Genomic DNA, 12,570 nt, shown 5'->3' on the forward strand with positions numbered 1-12,570 from the left:
CGGCTAGATGATCTGTTCAGGTCCCTCCTGATCCTAGCTACTATGAAACTATGAAACTGTTTTTAGCTCTAGCTAAAAAACTTAACTCAGGTGTGGCGATATTTACTGAGGTGTAGGAATGATTGACAATGAAGTATTGGAGGCACTGTCAAGATGCTCAAGGTGGCTAGATTTTGTTTTATGAATCTGAATAAGAGATGTGCATTTAACTATAGTGAGTATGGCACTAATGACAATATCTTTCAAGTATTCTGACTCTTTTTTGCCTAGTTTGTTGTGGTTTTTTAAATTTAGTATATAATTGTGCAAATTAATGCACAATCAAATAGTTATATTTCTAGCCCCCTAACATATTAATAAACCTTCTAGCTTCCCTTTAAATAAAGAAAAATGTGTTATAAGTGATGATGTACCGCACCATCTGCACCCCCACGTTCAAAATCCTACGTTGCCCATGCACTGGGCCCATTGTTTTTTGCCTGCTGTAAGTGGAACTTAGTTTATTTTGAGCAAGAGGGAGAAGGGAACCTTTGCTCTTTATTATCTTTTAAATATCATCTTGGCTGCTTGCAGATGTTCAAAAAAAATGAACAGCGCTTTAAACTTGGCACGCTTCCGCACCGAGCCCAGTGCGAGCCCAGAAGAGGCAGCACATTAGTTGGACCCAGCTTGTCCAACATCTGTATAGGTCAGGCACATTAGTGGGGCTTTTTTGGTGCTTTTATCTAATAGCTGATTGAGTCAGCTTTAGATAAAAGCATCAAAAAGCTCTGCTGAAGCACTCAATCTATACAGATGCTGCAGAGCCCGGTTGAAGTAATGCATTGCTTCTTCCGGTAAAGTGTGTTGGGTTGTTTTTGTTGTTTAACGTCTGCAAGCAGACCTTGTAGTTAATATTACGAATGCACCAGAAACACTCTATTGTACATTTGTTAGAAATGAAAAATAAATAGACCTGTCATATTTACCGGGCTAACTCCCCCAGAATCTCTCTCCTCTTCATATTCTCCCTCAGATTAGAGGCCTTGCACCTTAGTGTCTTTAAGTGGAATCTTGGGATTCTTCCATTGTTAGACTGGGCCCTGGGCCTTATATATATTGTACTTACCCAGCAGGTCAAACAGTGGTTCTTGCTTGGAGAGTGTCAGCTGTAGTGTACAATAAGCAAAGTGCATTCTTAAAGGATTGATTTTATTTTACCAGCAGGAATATAGCATTTGGAAAGAAAATAAGATGTTAAACTGACAAACATTCCACGTACATGACTATCCTACTGTCCTGTGATAGGGACCAAGGCAGGCCTGGCTTCTTCAGGCACCCCAGCAGGTGGCTATATCTGTCTGATTCCCCCCAAAACTCCCCCAGCACTAATCTTGTCTTTTGAAATAATCAACCCCCTTATTAATCCACCCAGAATCCATTTGTTCTTGTCAATGCCAAGGCTGTAGGAATTCCAATCCTTGTCAATTCCAGTTCCAGTTGAATAGGCTCAGCAGATCAAACCAGACACCTTAGAGCCAATGCCTCTGCCATTGTCTTGAAACAACCCTCAAGTTTTCACTGAAGGGTAACTTATTTTGAAAAAATCTTCTCTTACCTCTCATTCTCCTTATAATTGCCTACTAAACTGAATCAGTATATTCCTACAGTTAACATAAAAAAAACCATGTCAACATATAGGATTAATAAATTATTACAGACTAGCTCCAGATCCATCACAAGACCTATCCATCTAAACATGAAAGACCACTTCCCCCACCTCTCTCCATGCCATACTGACATGCTTGAGATCAGCTGAGGCTCTCAAGTTGGAAATTCGTTGGTAAACGAGTGAAGCATTATGCAAGATGTTCCCTGCGAGTGTCCCATGGCTTTGGACAACATTCCCCCATGATCTGAAATAGCTGGAGTCTGATGAATTTCAGGTCATTCCACAAGGCTCGTTTCTCCCCTCGGGCATTTAAAAATAGGGGAAGGGTGCAGGATTGTCAGTGGACAGATGGGGAAATGACTGTGGAGGACATGTGGTGTGCTGAATGTACTACACTTGTGACTGCAGTTATATCAGGAGTGTCTGGAGCAGGCATAGGCAATGTTTTTTGGCTGGAGTGCTGAAAAAACCACAATGCCTACCTTGGAAGGTGCCAGAGTGCCAGCATGCCAGAAAAGCAAAAAGTGGGGAGTGTACATAGCAAGATGCACTGCATATTAGTATATTTAATAATCATAAATGTTGCCTTTGTTGTTGTGTATTCCTTTTTTGTTAAGAATGTTGCAATGAGAGAGAGAGAGAAATAAGAGAAAGGGGGAAAAGAGAAAGAGGGAAAGAGAATTAAAAAAAATGAAAGGGAAAGAAAAAAAGAAGAGACAGAGAGAGAAAGGAGAGCAGAGAGAGAACCAGACACATACACATGCATACAGAGAACCAGACACGCAGACACAAAACCACATGTGCACAAACACAGAGAACCAGAACACACCCAAAACAGACACATGAGCACACATCCAGAACCAGACACATGTGCACACACAGACACACAGAACCAGTTGTGCAGGCACACAGAACCAGGCTGCTCGACCACCGGACAAAGTCTGACCCAACGATGCCCTGGACCCACCGGAGCCCCTGTGCTTCCCCAGGGAGCCAGCCCCCAGGCTGCAGCATGTCCGGCCAAGGCCCCGGCCCACAGTCTGCCCATCAGCCCAACCACCCATCCACCCTGCACAGCTAAACCCGCAAAAGTGTGGCACTCCCAGCAAAGGGCAGTGCCAGCCTCATCTTGGGTCTGGGCCTGGGCTGGGCTTGGAGCAGGTGGGAGTCAGGTGGGCTCAGCTGCAAGCCCTGGGCTCCGTGGTTGGCAGCAGCTACCCAGAGCCTGAGCTGGCTGCAGCCCGGAGGCTTCAAACAGCTGCTCCAGGCTCTGGCATCAGCTTTGTCCTGGCAAGTGCGTGTGGACCTTGGAGTGGACAGTGGGGCTAGGGCCTGAAGCAGCACACCCTCCCACTGTCCACTCAGAGGTTCACGCACAGTCGCTGCCAGCATGGAGCTGATGCCAGGACTGCGGAGCCCGGCACAGCTATTTGCAGCCTGCCTGCTGCCTGCACTGGGAGCAGCCCGGGCTCTGTGGCTGGCAGCTGCTACCAGAGCCAGAGCTGGTGATAGTGTGCCGAGCAAAATGGCCTTGAGTACCATGCTTAGCACACGTGCTGGGGTTGCTCATAAAGATGGGTGCCAATTTTTACACTTGCATAAATTAAAATCAACACAACATTTTTCAGAGTTAAATGACCGCAAAAGGAGAAAGAAATCATGAGGATATGTACATTCGGGGGGCGGGGGCAAGATGGCATTCCCATTCAGCAACATTTGTCAAAAAGTTTCAATCAACAGTTGGGCGTGTATAACCACCTCCATACTCCAAGCTATTTTAAACCTGTAAAGTCACTAGTTTCTTTTCAACAAACCCCAAATTGCATACACATGTTAAGTAAGCTCTTTCCTCTGCAATCCTATATCCCCTGTTTCCACCTGTGAAAATGGATTTGTTTACATAAAGTGAAAATCATCATTGTTTCTGACCTAGTAATTACAGGGTTACTATTGCCCCTTTTGTTTATCATTTTGCAACCTATGCAAGCCTGTCTGAATTTTAAACACTATTTTCCTCTGTACTTTATGAGTCACTCTAGTATTATTATTATTATCCTTATCATCAGATTCAAAGTTAACAAGCACTTCTGTCAAGAAGTGACAGACCTGCCTCTAATGTATGGCTGTTGAATAAATAGGTTGGAAAGGATAGCATCAACAGCCTGATTTTCATGCAGGCACACCCTGCAATGCAAAAGGACAAATGCAGCTCAACGAGTGGGTTGTGAGCAGAACTTCCAAATGCTAGCATCAATCCTTGGGCATGACAAACATGGTTTGCTGTTATTACTGTCCAATGAAGGCTTCTCCCCAGGTGATATACTGATGGTGTCAGCTGCCCAGGAGGACTGGCATCATTTTATACGGCCTCTTTAAGCTAAAACTGCCAGATAATGCACAGAGATTGCAATAATGACATCTAATTGCAAGGAAGAGTAGTTCACTACACAAAATTAGTAGTGTCTATAAATATGAGTGTTTAACCACTGGAAAGGAAGCTGCTACCTTGATGGGTTGCTGGAGGTAAATCAAGAGCAAGCAGTTGGGTTCTGTAGTTCCCAACAGGAGTGATTTCTTTGAATTGCAACCTAAGTTTTGTGGATCTTTGCAATAGATTAAGGAAGGAGGTATGCCAGCATTTTAAAAACCAATCACTTTTAGCCATGAGAGAATTTCAAATGACTTTGAAAATCTTTTTCCTCCCCAAATGTCCAAAACAGAGATGCCATCTCTGTGTCCTACACATCACCAGCCTCAAGTTCCTGCTAAGAAATACTAGTACAGAAACAGCATCCACTGCAAGACAAAAGATATTACTTACTATGGTTTCCAGTGATAGACAGACTGGAATTATGACAGGTATTTCTGAAGCTCTTCAACATATATATCCTTATTGAACTGATTAAATATTTACCTATGGGTCTAGCAGGGCATTTGTAATATCTAGACTTACTCAAACCACAAACCTAAATATTTGCAGGTTTAAGTCAGTTCTTCATCCTCCAGCAATAGATAAATTGAGTACCAGCAGCTTATTTCATAGAGGTCTTTTGGACACAAACTTTAAAAGTCTATATTTTAAAAGTTTTAGGTGCCAAATTCCATCTTCAGTTATCTAACTACCTTTTAAAATCCAACACAAAGTTCCTATCTACTCTGCTTTGACATTAAACTTCCCATGATAGTTTGTACAAAAGTGAGGATTTATGCTAATATTCTTTCTTGTTCCTTTCTCCACATCTCCCAGGGTGCAAGATTCAATGTGCCAATTTTCTCTACCAAGGATATAGCTGCAGTTCAGTGGTTAGGTATATATCTAGCACTTTATCCTGAAAAAGCCTTAGAAGGAAATTACATTTTAACTGTATAAAGTATCATAAATAATCATTAACATATAATGGGTTCATCTATGGAGATAGCTAACTTAAAAGAAGGAATTCCATGAGCCATCTCTCCTGGCACTTTTAGACAATGCTAGTTGGTGATCTTCAGGGGCACTTTCTATAGAGGAGGACCACCCTAGAATCAGTCCTCAAGGCACAAGCCCCTTAACAAGCTCCTTACTGCTAAGCTAAAACATGAGGGGGAATGTGCAGCTCTCTTCAGAGGATTAGATTTCCTACCCAGCTTTCTAAAATCCTTCTTCTGACAGTTCTGACTGCAACACATCACCCAATAAATGTTAGATTGTGACTCAGGTCACAGTAAAAATTGAGAGCAGCTGGGGTAGTGTAAAAAAATCTGTTTGCTTACTTTACTGAGTCAGAAATAACCTTAAGATTTGTGGTTTACTTGGATTTAATAAAGCACCTATCCAAACTTGCATTGCTGTATAAATGATAAAGCGCAACAAAGGGTAGATATCTTCAATGCAGATGGCAAGAGCTCTGCCAAGCAGCACACATTCTCCAAATAACAATACAAGAGAGTATATGACACAAACATAACATCAAAATAAAACAGTAACTTAATGTGATCAGCCCACATTAACAAAAACCCAGGATCTCTTAACTAGCCATCTTCTAATCTTTTACCCAACTCATCCTAGAAATGCTCAGGCAATTAGATGTGCTTTGCAATATGGCCTGAAAGTTAACAAATGAGGACACTGTTGAGCCAATGGGGGTAATGAGTTACAGAGCTGAAAACAAACCCGGATAGAAAATGCCTTGCATTCAGCTCCTTCTTTTAAACCATGGGACTGTCAATTCTAGAACGTCTGCTGACTGCAGCTGTCATGGTATCATCTAGGAAGAAAGGTGAGCCCTCTATGAGTCAGCACAGAAGCTTTAACTGTTGACACTGTGCAGCATTGTCCCTAACTTTAGGGGAAGCATCAGGCTGATGCTCCTGTTTATTACTGTTGGAGGTGCTGGCAGATACCAGGGTGTGGGAACAAAAAACTGTGGGGTATCAAAGGTGCACAAACCACTTGCTTCTTACAGACTATTCCTGTGAGATGGTTATGTCTTGTCCATAAAGAGTCTGCAACCCCACTAAAAATGTAAATATCTGAGATAACATGAAATTAATCAATTTACATTTGAAGATTAAAATAATAGTATCATGATAGAAGTGATAATTTAGAGATACTTCCTTACTTAGAAGACTACAGAAGTTGGGAATTGAGAGATGGTCCCTCAGTTAGGGTACTCAGTGAGAAAGAGAGACAAAGGGTCTGCAGAGGTTGCCTGCTGTTCCACAATTAAAGTTTGTTTAGTTCTTCTCATTCATGTACGCCTATATTTATTTAACCCGCTGATCACCACACCTACTGTGTGAGGAGTGGTATGTTTGTTAGACTGAACTGAGAAGGGATCGGAGAAGGTAAGTGAATGAGGTCCATATTGGTCTCTGCACAATAATTTGGGCCTAATGAGATGCAAGGCTACTGCTGTTCAACATTGCCAGAGGCAACAGAAAAATCTGAAGAGAATCCGTATCATTTTTCTCCCAACCCTTGCTTCAAAAATGGCTGAGCTAATATCTCTAGGCAACATAGCAGCAGTGTATTTTACAAGAAGAGAAAATTCTGTTTTCAGAACAATTTTCAAAGAGCGCACAAAGTATTTTATAGGTCGCTGAGAAAACCCAAGAGTTCATCTCTATCCTGCTGCAGCTGGAATTGCTGTTTCCTAGCTCATATCTCAGATCCATCACTGCAACAGGAAAGTGTGATTTTATAAACTCAGTAAACCATTTAAATCTTGTGTAAAACACATTATACATGTTAATAGTTTCATTTGGCAAGACTGCCTTCACCATTTTTCTGTGATTGCATTAAGGTACTGTATATTGATATCTTCTCATATGTTAAGCAACCCCTTAACGGACTGCATTGCCTGAGAGCGTTAAGTCTGTAAGAAAAAAAGCATCACTGCCCAAAAAACTATTTCACATATAGTAATTTTCTAATATTAATGAACACTATAACGTACCACTGTATTTGCCAACCTTGAAATGTAGCAGAATATATTATTTGTATGTAATTTGCTTTAGAATGATCTGACACTGCAAAAATGCCTCCAGGTTCCACAGCTCATGTAAAATATAATAAAGACATAAATAATTTAGAAGAGGAAATAGGTAGTATTATGACAGTGGTGTTTTTCATGCTGCTATACTTAAAAGTCTGGCTGTGCAGCTGTTAGAAACTCTTATTTTCACTTGGGAATAGCATTTTTCTTTGGGATCAAACTGGGCAAGGGAAAATCCCATCAAAATTCAGATTTTTTAAATGTTAATTTGAAGAAAGTCAGCTGCATGTTCAGAGATGAAATGACAAAGCAAAGAATGCTCTACTTATCTTAGGTGTTTCTATGACTCCTACCATCTCACTGTGTTATCTAACCATCATGGCTTGGACTGGGTCCCCCAAGCACAGAATCTCTTGATTTCTAATTCTAGCTGAGATACCATGCCTCCTACCAGGCATGGTTTGTTTGTTTTTTTTTGTTTTGTTTTGTTTTGGGGATTTTTGGGGGGTAGGGCAGAGGTTTTAGCAAAAAAAACCTAAATGAAGAGAAGGTGAATAGGAGAGTTTTTAACCATGTTCCATTCAGTAAAGTTAATGGGAGTTGAGCCCTTTTATGCAAATAGAGAACTAGATCCTCAGTCGTCCTGTTTCCCCACCTACCAAACATGAATAATTAGTTATTTAATTCCTGTTAATAAGACAGAAATGCAGCACGGGTGTTGTGAGACTCAATTAGTCAATTTTTGTAAAGTGCTAGAGTGCCTAGGTGCTAAGTATAATTGCTAATTCAGTAATATCTTCATTTCTCAAAATAAGAAATCATTGGAGCCCAATCCATTATAAAGTGGGCTAGTGCCTTTGGGTATTTTAGAAGGGCAAAAAGACAAATTGAAAAGCACCAAGTCATTCATTTCAAAGTGCATTAAAGCATGCACTACCATGTATTCTGATGAAAATGTTCATCAGTTTTTTTACCCAAAAAAAGATCAAATGCATTCCTGGATTCTATGTTCTCAAAATATTCACTAATGTTAGACAGGGAAACATCAATGGCTTCTTGCTCTGAATGATCCCCACCAATGTGTTCGGGCCACTGTGGTAAATCTATTTGAAACTACCAAACACTAGTAGGAATGGGAGACTGAAAAAAACAATTCAGAAAAAAGCAGGAAGAAAAATAATAGTAAATATCCACTGCAGGGGAACCAAAATTCACCTGACGTGGTCTCATAATGGGGCCTGTGGGTATTTTGCTTCAGAGGTACAAATGCTCTATCATAATCTTAGTGACCAGGCTGCTCAGTGTAAAATGGAGCACTGCTTGCTGGAATCTGCAGTGTCCAGGCTGCATCTCTGTATTCAAAATGAGAGCCATCACAATCTGCTCCATTTTACGCAAATTAGGTGCAGCTCTTTGGCTCTTGGCATGTTCCCAATGCAGCCCTCAGACGAGCATAATTCTACAAAAACTGAGTTAACTCTCAGATTGCAGTCATTCCTTCTTCCCCAGGAATCATGGGTGATAAAGGCTAGAGTCCTCTATTGGGGGACTTCACAGAGAACAAGCATACCTGTACATACTTAATAACCAGCAGTACATATTTGGAGCAGGGAATATGTGAAGAACAGCCATTCAGCCTTAAACTCTCAATTCACTGGCTTTTGGGTTTGATGCTTTCTAGGCTAGAGCAGGGGATAGAGATGTTGCATATTTAATGCTCCCCTCTTTCTTCCTTGCAGGGGAAAAGAGGGTGTGTATCTATTGGCATAGCAGAATGAACTCGTGCTTTCCAGTTTTTCCCCATGTTAGGAAATAGGTCCTGTCTCATTACTGGTGACAGCACATATTGGTAGGTCATAGAGCAAAGGGAGAGCCTTGCGTAGAACAGCTGGGGCCCAGAGCCAGAAATCTCATTAAAGTAAGCTGCTGCTATTTCCAGCCTGTAATAGAGCTTTGCAGCTTGATTATATTCAGTGAAAGCAGGTCATTACAAACACAGTGCTTTTTGCATATTATCTAAATTAAAATAATAATATGTTCCCTCCTTTCATGTGCTATATTGATAAATCCCAACTTATGAATGAAACATGTTGATTAGTTAGTTAAAAATAATTAGTTCCATATTATGCCTCCAAGTTTAAGTCTTGATTAGTGCAAACAAATAACTTTTCTTGATAATAAGTCATTTACAGATTATTCTTTTAAGTGGAACACACAAGCATAAGAACTATCTAGTGAGGGAAATTATGATGCCACTGGATTTCTTTCCTTGCTCTTTCAGCTTAAATGAAATGTTATTTTTAGAACCTGATAGGAAAAAGAAATCTACATAGGACTAAATTCTGATCTTATTTACTGCAGCGTAAATCCAGATTGACTCCACTGGTAATGGTGTAGCCAGAACAGAATCAGGTCTGCAAACCTCCTTTTGAATCCCTCTTTTTAGACCACCATTCACGAAGAGTGATTATGACACATTCAGTGCATATATTGGCTGAAACTCTTTCTGCTCTAGCTGCTTATTACTTAACTGTCATTTAAATATCTTCTGATCTGAGCTGTAGAGTGGGAAATACACAAGGATTGCTTTTTCTTTTTTTAATTGTGATAGCCTTAAGCAGCTCTTTCAATGATTTATTCTTTCTTTTTAAATAAGGAAAAAAACCCCAGCATCAACATTTTTCTTAGGTCACAGTTGAAAAAAAGCACTTAACCACATGCTTAAGTCCCATTGAAGTCGACAGGATTTAAACAAGTGTCTAAAGCTTAAGCAGTGTCCTGAATACTGATGCTTTCTGAAGTGGAGCCTAAGTCTATCATGCCTGACTCTCCCAGGCATTTCTCATCCTAGAAAAATAAGGACCCATAAATATCCACCAGTGTAGTTCCACTGGTGCCAGGTTATAATGTTGATAAGACTCTGGCATTTTTACTGCCACAGAATGAGACACAGATCTGCCTGTGCCACAGATCTGCCTCTGCTGTTGCTCCCAACTGTGAAGCTCCACCAATGGAAAATGATGGGCCTCAATTACCCTGGTGTACAGAAGTAGGTTTATTTTGGGACTGCACATTAATGTTCAGCAGTTTGCCAGAGTGTGAAAAGCCAAACTCGTACAGAACGTGAACTTCAGCATCCACGTCAGACCATGGTGATTCTGAGATCGGTCAATAATCTGCCATTTCTAAATGCATTCTTAGGTGGTTGACAAGAAAATCTTCCAAAGACAAAAACAATATATGGAGGTGTCAGTTTGTTTAAATGAATGTGTGCAAGTGAAAAAAGTTGGACTGAAAGCCTGGAAGAGTAATATTTTGGGTTGGACTCCATGACATATATGACAGGCCCATTGCTTCTGTTCAGACAGCCAACAAGTAGGGTGTGACAGTAGCACTTGTGCTGTGAACACACATTTGCTAAGATTTGAGACCCTCGACTTACCGTTCACATATACTGAACAACCCGAAGGCAGAAATGACTTTCAGTCGCTGTTGACCTGCGAGGGAGTTGAACCACTGACTAACTGGTTAAAAGCTCCTTAAACCATTACCAGTCTTCTCTCAAGGCACTTACAGAGGTTTGGCAATGGGACCATAATATCTAAATGCTTTTAAAGCATTCAGTCCTTTTTTAAAAAAAATGCCTTTATAAAATCAGATATTCTGGGCCTATTTATGACACCACATGCAAATCAAGAGTAACCTCACTGAAGTACATAAAACTGCACCAGTGTAGACCCACATGATATTAGAATAAGGCCCGTATGCCAGGCAATTAAACAACCTGGCAAAAAATGCTTTATTTACCCCAAGAATTAAATGATCTGAAGGAGTCCATATGATTGAGGAGGAATGTTTGAATTTCTTAGAGATTAAAATGGCATGTCAGGTAATCAATAAGTAGATGATATAAATCTGTCTAAACTGCAAGTCATTCATAGGTCAGGGGAACTGAAATCACTTTGTGTGTTGGCCTGGAAAAGCAACTTTATTTGCAATAACAGCATTATGAAACACTTGCACAAGCTATACGCTAATGTGGAGCCTACTTTAATAGTGAGGTGCATAATGGATGTTTTATTATTCTATGCATTCTCCTTTTCAAAATTAACAATAAAACCAAGTGCAAAATTAGAGCTTGATCCTACTGAGAACTTTGACTCCAATTTCCCTTGAACACAAGAGTAGCAAGTGCGTGGACTTGTACCTACTTCTTTCTACCCAAACCATAGCACTGCATTTGGATCACATCATTATTATGTTTTTTGATTTCAAGCTGCAAAAACCAGGATTCCGGGGGCAAAATTCTCCTTTGTTGAAACCTGCAATAGAAATCTGTCATTTACATGGGCAGAGATCCCATTAATGGTAGGACATTCTAGTTGCAAAAATGCAAAATACACAGTGCAGGACCCTGGGGTAAATTGGAGAAAACTCCTAGGTTATAAAAATAGGTAGGGATTTCCTTATTCAGTTCAGAGAACTAACAGTAAAAGACTGCTTGATGTGGCTCATTTTGGGGCTCAGACTTAGAAAGGTGAGCCTTGAGGAAGGGACTTTTCCACAGTAAAAACAAATGCTTTCAAGTGTAAATCAACTGCACAAAAGTTGCATGCCTTGAGTCACTCCTGGGCAATGTACAGTGGCCTTTGAGACTGCTCACAGGCCCTGCTGAAGGGGAGTACAGGCAGAACTGAAAGTAGGAGAGAAAGGAGGAAGAAAAGATTTCCTCATATTGTCCTCTCCTCATGGGATATAAAATAGACGGAGACCTTCTGCCACTCAGGCAAGGGGGTCCTAAAACTGCTCTGGATAAATATCAGGCATAAGTTAAAGACATTGATTTAATCAGAGTATAACTGTGAATAGCTCAATTTGACTTCAGTGAAGTCTCCCATTTGTGCCACCTTAATCTTGCTTTATGCACGCTCGCACTGGCATCGAAAGGAGTTATACGAATGTAGAGTGAGGGGAATGAAGCCCCTCAGTGTCAGCTTCAGTTCTGAGTGAGTGGGTTGATTTTATCAGGTTGTCGCATCCCTTTAGTTTCCAAACCCTTTCCTTTGATTTGTAGGATGGCATGCTATAAATATCTGTAATGGAACAGATTACATCAGACATGATAGTGTTGCCAATCTTAATACTAAACTCTGCAGCAGTCAGGAGTATTGCTCAAAGGATTATGACAAGAATTCAGCACAGTTTATGTTTGTATTACGAGGCGCAGAATAAACCAGGATGGTTTCTGGTAACTGCTACTACTTGTCAGAAAAGAATGGCACAGAGGAAAGCAGCGTCACAGTGTCAAAGTTGTTTGTTCTCAAAACTGAGAGCTGAGCAGTGCTTCCTCCACGTGGTACTGATGGCTGCTTTAATGGTGGAGTCACAGAAAACAGAGATGGAAGGAATTAGGAGAGGTCATCTAAGTTCATCTCCTGCCCA

General features: G+C 40.7%; 1 protein-coding gene and 1 long non-coding RNA gene across 2 annotated transcripts in view; one reads left to right on the forward strand and one right to left on the reverse strand.

Annotated features, from left to right (window-relative positions):
* Positions 1-4,927, reverse strand: part of CPEB4 (cytoplasmic polyadenylation element binding protein 4) — a 102,686-nt gene extending 97,759 nt beyond the window's left edge. Inside the window, exon 1 of the mRNA XM_019506400.1 lies at positions 4,473-4,927. The gene's annotated coding sequence lies outside the window, so the exon portion shown is untranslated. The remainder of the gene's footprint in view (positions 1-4,472) is intronic.
* An 819-nt stretch (positions 4,928-5,746) lies between these two features.
* LOC109290030 overlaps positions 5,747-12,570 on the forward strand; it is a 35,428-nt gene continuing 28,604 nt past the window's right edge. The window contains exon 1 of the long non-coding RNA XR_002095495.1: positions 5,747-5,910. This is a non-coding gene — a long non-coding RNA (uncharacterized LOC109290030). The remainder of the gene's footprint in view (positions 5,911-12,570) is intronic.

Source organism: Gavialis gangeticus, unplaced genomic scaffold, assembly GCF_001723915.1.
Source record: "Gavialis gangeticus isolate Ggan-Ray unplaced genomic scaffold, GavGan_comp1, whole genome shotgun sequence".
Classification (NCBI taxonomy): domain Eukaryota; kingdom Metazoa; phylum Chordata; order Crocodylia; family Gavialidae; genus Gavialis; species Gavialis gangeticus.